This window comes from Brassica oleracea, chromosome C4 (assembly GCF_000695525.1).
Source record: "Brassica oleracea var. oleracea cultivar TO1000 chromosome C4, BOL, whole genome shotgun sequence".
NCBI classification, from domain to species: Eukaryota; Viridiplantae; Streptophyta; class Magnoliopsida; order Brassicales; family Brassicaceae; genus Brassica; species Brassica oleracea.
The window spans coordinates 30,106,199-30,114,325 of NC_027751.1; the positions used below are offsets into that span (position 1 = coordinate 30,106,199).

Sequence of the window (8,127 nt, forward strand, 5' to 3'; positions counted from 1 at the left end):
TTAATCCCATATGGCTTCATCGAGGAAAGGGTATTGAGTTTCGTTTTCTCAATCAAACAGGATATTGAGCCCGGAAGAAAAACACGTTCGAAGCCCAGATAAAAGAACAAAAAAGTTTGTTTTGAGTTGCCACGTGGCATAAAAACCCCCTATGCGAAGGATGACGTGGACGCTTAAGAGGGCTGATAAGCCAACTTTATTATTATAGATAGATTACAACTGTTCCATTCAACTATTCACTAAAATAAAGTTATCGGATGTTATTAAATTAGTGAATTCAATGAAAATTAATGGAATTCAAATCTTAAATGAAATCTACTGTTGTGGATTGAGTATTTGTCAGGCCTGAGACGGATCGGGTATCCGGACAATTTTAAGATATCCGGATCCGGATCCTTATCCGACGGATCCGTAATTTTACTATCCTTATCCGGATCCGGGGTTCGCGGATATCCGGGTGTCGGATATCCTTCTAAAAATTATAATATCTAGCAGATATCCAGATCCGGATTTGGATCCTTAAAATAAATAAAAAATAATATTAATATATATAAAATATTAACAATAATTTAAAAATAAAAAAGATAAATAATGTTTTTAATTATTTTTATGTATAATATTACAAAATTTACATAAAATTTTTATATAGTATTATAAAAATGAAAATTTATTAAATAAAATTAGTTTTTATATATAGATATTAATATTTTTGAAATAATTATTAATAAAATTTACGGATCCGGATATCCGGACTAAAAAATCAAGATATCCGGATCCGGATTCGGCTTTGACGGATCTAACATTTTACTATCCGGATCCGGATTGCCTCTCCGGATATCCAGATTTTCGGATCGGATCCGGATCGAATCTCGGATCGAATCCGGATCTCGGATAAAAGTCTCAGGCCTAGTATTTGTTATAAAGAGTTCAAATTAACTGTTATTCAATGTCTATGAGATTTTGTTAAAATCTAGTTTCTATGGAGTTTGAAATACTTTTATATGAAAAATAATACTAAAAGTATGACTGTATGTACATGGTAGAGTAAATGTTTTAGCTTAAAAATAATTTACTTTGGAATTCAGTTAAACGTTTACCAATCATGTAAAGTTCTCTTACTTTTATTTTAGGCACTGTTAATAAAATTAAAAAATACTTTAAATTGTACTCTCGACTAAAATTCTTTTACTTTTATTTTAGGTACTTTTATATGAAATACTAGGGTCGGTCCGCGCTACGCGCGGAATGTGTTATATTTATATTTTTTTACTATAAATGTATGATTGTTAATATGGAAATCCAATTGTGAGAGTTGGTTGGCAAATGATGTTGTAGTTGGTTTGTTTTTGTCAAGTTTAAATTGATGGATAGATGATTCAACATGAAAATCATGTTCTTTGAATTGTTTTTGAGTTTTTGTAGCTGGACTATATTATTTAATTAAGTGTGGTTTCTTGTGCATATAATGGAATGCGATTTTGGTTGAGTGAATGCATTGGTGGAAATAACATGAGTTTTATAGGTAGGTTTTCGCTGTGGACTTTTTATTTTCTTTGTGAGGGCTAGTGCAGTTTTTATAACTTGCTTTAGCAAAAATATTAGCTTATATGAATTGTTTTCTACATTGATGTATAAGTGGACCGTAAGGTTTATGTATTTTGAGTTTGGTTTGTGTTGGTTAGCGTAGTAAAACATAGAGTCATGACAACAATTGTATTTTATGTAGATTTGTATTGTGTTAGGTGGGTCTTAGTTTTTGAGTCCTACTTGTGCTTTAGAATTTAGAATAAATTAAATACAAAAGACTTGTATTTTGTTCATTTTCATAAGAGTTATCTTAAGAACACACAATCAAGCTCTCTAGACAAAAGTTAATCAGAAGGAAATATTTTTTGTCTTGTTGATATTTAACCAACTTATAGATACAAACGTATTGAGCTGTCAGTTTGTAAAGAAGTAAGTTGAGTCATAGTCACCATACATTCTCCATATTATGGCTTAGCTTCTATCATGTTTTTATCTACTTTAGTACGGTTCCAGTCGTAAGCAAGGTTGATTCAACCGCTTCACAGACAAATTCTCAGAGTCAATATCATTTAAGAGAATCAGAGTTAAAAAAAACTTAATTTATTACTATTTTTGGAGGGAATGCTAAGCCTTTCTCATATTCATGATTCATAAACATTATTGTTAGCTATGTTACATAAACCAAAGATTGGTGATTAGAGATAAAAACATGCATCTCCTTGCCTCGATAGAGATACAACTCAATTTTTTTTTTTTTTTTGCAGTACATGCCCAATTAAAAAAATAGACATGTATTAAGCTAAAGAAAAAACACAGAAATTTAAGTCAAGAAATACTTTTAACTGCTTCGCACGGCGTGGATTCTTTGATATTTTAAAAAGAAATAATATATATTACTAAAATTATTAGAATTAAATTTTAGAAAAATTAGAATATAATAACAATAGAACTTATAAAATATATTTTAGTAATTATATTCTTCTAATTAGTATATAACATTATATATGTAAAATTCTGTTATTATAGAACTTTAGGAGCTTACACTTCAAAACTGTTGCAATTAAGTGGAATTAAGTAAACTGCATGACAGATAATTTGTTTTTCTTTTCTATTTTTATAAAATATAAAATCACAAAACAATTATTGTTAATAAAATGAAGCATATTTTGATCGGTAAAAATAACAAAGTAAAGTATTTATTTAATGACAGATTTTTAATGTTATACCATTTTACTATTTATTTTATGTTTTATATAAATCTGATGTATGTAATTTGTTGGAAAATACTTATAAATGAATCGACATTTGGGCCTTATATTTATTTTTAGACTTGAGAGTACTTATTGTTTATTGTCATACTAAATAAGATTAAAATATCAATTTTTAGACTATAAAAATTGAAGTAAAATAGAGAGTATAAAATATATACATATATTATTCAGATGCATATATATATTATTCCGGCGACGTCTCCGAGTTTTCATCTCTGGCGAGTTTCCATCGGTGATTTAGGTGTTCCGCCGAGGTCGAGTTTTGTCATCGCACCGGCACCGTCGGAGCTTCAAGCGAAACCACTCTCGATTCAACACGCTCCAACCGCCACCATCAGGCCAAGCAAGAATCACCATCTTCACTGCCGCCGTTGTTGAGCCAAGCAATAGTCACTGAAACCGTGAGATGCTCGGTAGATCTGTCTGATGGAGTCAGATCTGATAGAGGCCATGGTTATAGCTCTCAGCCATAGTCTCCTGTAAATCACCATAATTAAAAAGAGACAGAGAGAGATCGTGTGATAAATAGATGCAGAAAAAACTTTGGAGTTTCATCCGCAGAAGAGAAGAGGGCCAGTATATATAACAACTTAGCTTGAAAGAGAAGCCAAAAAATCTAACTTTAATAGCACATTAGTGGGTTGAATCCATTGACATGCATTACTGATAGCAATTACTCGGCCAAGCTAAGGCGGTGGAAGGAGAGACGACAGCTGTTATGCGGAGTTGATTATCAAATTTGTATCTTGTATAATCGTTTTACGGAGCCCACTTTCAAATTCAAGGTAAAGCCCATTAAGATCTTGGATTATACGAACGTTTAATGAAACGCAGCGGTTTCCCTCTCTGGACACGTGTCGCAATGCCATAAAACGATTTTCTTATGTGTAATCTGACGTGGCGCAATAAGAGGGAGGCAAATATTTTTATATATATGAACGCTTGATACTATTTTTTTTGGCCAAACGTATAATACTAGTATTATTTTTGTTTTTTCACCTTTTTCACTTTCCTCTCATTTTCACTTTTATAATTACTCCATTTTTCTCTCGTAATTACCGGTCGCAACCTATACACTTCTTGATTTTGAATTTCTTCAAATATGTTTTCTCTGTTTGAGGTTTCTTTCTAGGACCGCAAATGGATCTAAACACATAGAAAATTTCTATGGATTAGGTTTTAATCTGAGCCAAATTCTGAAAGGTGAGTCGATTCTCTGGTCAAAAACCAGATAGTCAGAAACCATACCAAAAGCTCTTGTATCCTCGTGCAATCTGCAGGCAGCACTAGGGATTTTCGCTTGTGGATTTGAAGCGGTAGTTCAAGCCGTTTTTGACGCCAGAATTTTCTCTCATCTGTTTCGTCTCCTTAGTAATCCTAACGAAAAGGTAAGAAGTTTGAATTTTTTAAATCCAGATTCGAATTGAATAAGAAAGTATTGTGGGGTCTTGATAAAAAAACCTATGACGATTTTTAGATTAGGCTCTGTGATCTTTGTAGCTTTTATGAATTGTGGATGAAAAGGTTTCACCCTTGATTTAAAGAATTTGATTTAGGCAATTTTGTTATCTCTTAAACTTTCTTTTGTAAATGCTGTTTAGGTAATTAAATGTTATTTCAGTGTAATCTAGAGAAAAGAAACTCCATGTTCTTCTCTTGGAGAAAGGAAGATGATAGTTCACTTAGAGTAGTGATACGTCTCTTGGCCAAAGTATGATTTCCTCCAAGAGAAAAATCTCCTTGTTGAATAGCGCGAATAAAAATATTGGCCTTGATGCGAGCATTATCACTCATGCATGTGGAACAAGAGTAGAGCAACAGCTTCTCATTAGAATTTGTGTGCAGGGCGTTTCACCAACTATCATGTTATGGTTCCTTTGGTTCAGTTATTGTATGATCCATTATCCTCGGTCCATGTACATGTACTCCATTGCGCTAACTTGTCTCAGTTGCCAATGTTGCAGTTCTCTGTCCTCTGATCTCCTAAATTAGTCGTTTAGAAGACATTCTCAATTGAGTTTATCAATAAATTTCAGTCATTTTGCTCTTCCTTTTGAAGTAACTTCACGTCTCAAGGTAATACTTTTTAACACATGCTGGAATATAATAGAATATTTTGCTGACATTTCATGTATATGTATCTCTTGTCACTTGTAGGTATTGGAACAGGAAAGCAAATTTCAGTTTGATATATGAGAGGTTAAAGACTTTTTTCAATTGACTGCAGGTAATATGCCTTGTAGTCGTGCTGAAAGTTTGTCAATGCAATTATGTTGTAACTATTACAATATCAACAGGTCAAAAGAGTCTGACGTAACTAAACATGTTTAGTATTTTCAGCTTGCTTTTTTCTTCACGTTCTAATTGGTATATAGACAAAAGTAAAACCAGTGTGACTGTCAGTAAACCTTAGCTTCCTTGAATGCTTGAACTTATTCCGGAAGCCATACGGACGAGCTACGTAGAGATGCTATTTTGTGATCTTGTAACTGATAACAACTAAAGATTCAGTGATATGGTGTTGTTCATTTGGATATAGATAGGAAAAAAATCAAGAAGATCGTTGAGATCAAGTAACGAAATGTGGGAGAGAAAAATAAAAATTCGTTGAGCTTTGTCCAAGTACTAAACTCGATTCTCAAATTCAGGTTGTCCTTTACCTGGTTGAACCTTTTCTGACTCTTGATAACCAAACATCTCATAACAAACTGTGCCAGCAACAAGGATAAGTTATAATATCAACTGTCCTAATAAAGGAGCATGCTGGCTTCCTAATCTGCCTTTTGCTACACTTCTTTTACTCGATAAGCTGGAAAATAGGATTCCATAAGATCTCATAGGAACATGGAGAGCCATGCATGCTTTCATACCACCTTTGTTTGTAACACCGCCCATCAGAATTAAATCAAAGTTAATTAGCTTGTCGTGTAACAATCAAACAAGGACATACACGAGGAATTAAAGAGCTTTAACCAGATCGAAGGTGTTACTACCATGCCCAAACATTTGACCCGGACAGAGAACATGTTTCCTAACGATTCCAAATTAAGACTTTTCAATCCGAATTTGAAACCCTTAGTTGGTTCATCGCGGACTAGGAATAATATCATATGGAACACAAGCATTTTTTTGCAAACCTTTATTATTCATATAATACTTAGGTTCAAATAACATCAAACATATATAGGGTGCACCAGTTTCAAATGTATTACATAGTACAATACATACTCCTTCGCAAAAGGAACATACACTACGCCAGCAGAACTGCTCCTTTGCAATCCGAGATACCCCTATGGTTCTAATGAACAACTAATCTTCGCAGTGAATCAAGGTTCCATAATAATTTAATCATCCCCCAAATATGCATGCATCAATCATCAAGCAGCAAAGATAAATTATTTCAAATAATATGCAATGCAAAAATAAAGTAATCAAGTAATCCAGTCATCTACTCTTCACGAATGGTTAAATCATCATCGATCTTCGAGGCTTGCCCCTTGCCATTAGTAATACACCTTCCCACCCACATCGGCTCTATACATGAAGTCTCAAAAGCCAAATGAAAAGGAAATTCCATATCCCTTCTTGCGTCCATTGACTCTAGACACTGTAATACCCCGTCTTCATGAGGAATAATTATTTTTAAATAAATAATTCAAATACTTTATTTTGGAGAATTTATTACGAGTTCGTAATTTATTCTCGAAAATAGAAGTTTATGAAGATAGAATACGGAGCGCAAAATAGTATAGACGGGAAGTGGAATTGTCAGAATTTTGACTAGTTATACAATGTCATTGAAAGTAAGTCAATAGCTTAATTGGATAATTAAGCAATTTTCTTAAGGAGTAAAATGACCAATGAGAATGGAGTCTTGGCCACCAAGTTTGGTTAATTAATCATCCTTAAGAAAAATGAGGAGGAGGAAATGTCAAATAAGAAGAAAAGCTGATGATTAATTTAATTCTCATGCACAAATGTATGCCCACGTGGTTAAAGAATGAAGCAAGAAAATAAGTAAGTGATTACTCATAGTTCTAATGAGTATGTGGCCTTGTTATAAAAGAACCAAGTGATGCTTTGAAGATTAGTCATATGAACGTGGTATGAAGCACATGATGCCTTTGAAGCTTAGTCATATTTTCTTAAATGTGGCTAATGGAGTGTGTGACAGATGTCATAATGTTATACATCAAGGTTGTCTATAAAAGGAGGCTGAACTTTCTCCATTTTCTCACAACATCAACGACCAAGAGAGAAGAAGAGAAAGGCAGAAGAAAAAAGAAATTAAAAAAAAGAAAGAAAAAAGGAAAAGAAAAATAAGGTATATAGTATTAGAGAGTTACCGAAAGAATCAAGACGAGTTAAACTACAAAATTACGGAGTTAATATCACGGAGCCAAGATGAAGGTTTGGAATAGATAAAAAGGGTTTGTTCAACTTCCAGAATCAGAAAGTCAAGCTACATCGGTTAATCACTGTGATTCACAGTTAACTGTTTGTTAACGAATTTTTAATGCAGGTTCCTGACATCGGAAACGGTTCTTGAGCTATGAAAGCCAGACAGTCTAGGTGTCAGTTGTGGTTCTGAGGGTTGAGATAATGTTTGGGCTAAGTGGATAACAAGACTAGTCTAAGCACTCGAGTTATTGTGACTGTGTGATTATTGTATGTTGTTATTGTATGTACCTCGTGTTTTACTATTGTGTGAGAATCTCGTGGTAGTTCTAATAGTTTGGAATGGATAAAAAGGTTTTTCAACTTCCAGAATCAGAAAGTCAAGCCACATCGGTTAATCACTGTGAGTCACGGTTAATTGTTTGTTAACAAATTTTTAATGCAGGTTCCTGACATCGGAAACGGTTCTTGAGCTATGAAAGCCAAACCAGTCTAGGTGTCAGTTGTGGTTCTGAGGCTTGAGATAATGTTTGGCCTAAGTGGATAACAAGACTAGTCTAAGCACTCGAGTTATTGTGACTGTGTGATTACTGTATGTTGTTACTGTATGTACCTCGTGTTTGTACTATTGTGTGAGAACCTCGTGGTAGTTCTAATAGTTGCAGGTCATTGCTTCATCAAATGGCACCACTAAGCCGGTTGTGGTCCGGAAAGTGGTGGGCTCATTTTAACTTGTCTTGATCACCAAGGCCGATTGTCACATGTGGATGTGACAGCCCTCGGCAAGTCCGATAGAGGACCGGGGCACGGTGATTCCGATTGAGGACCGTGACCAGGCAATTCCCGAGCACCTACGCCTGTGTGGTGTAATAGTGAAGGGATTGCCGGTGTCCCTTGTGTGGAGGAAGAATGATTCTGTTGGGCCCTAGGA

General features: G+C 34.2%; 1 long non-coding RNA gene across 3 annotated transcripts; it reads left to right on the forward strand.

Moving 5' to 3' along the window:
• Nucleotides 1–3,794: 3,794 nt before the first annotated feature.
• LOC106342383 lies at nucleotides 3,795–5,141 on the forward strand. Of its 3 annotated transcripts, none has more exons than XR_001269829.1 (3): nucleotides 3,795–4,186; nucleotides 4,420–4,874; nucleotides 4,956–5,141. It is a non-coding gene; the product is annotated as an uncharacterized LOC106342383 (long non-coding RNA). The 3 variants fall into 3 exon arrangements; XR_001269830.1 differs by having other exon boundaries at nucleotides 3,796–4,186; nucleotides 4,644–4,874; XR_001269831.1 differs by having other exon boundaries at nucleotides 3,804–4,186; nucleotides 4,763–4,874.
• Nucleotides 5,142–8,127: the final 2,986 nt, after the last annotated feature.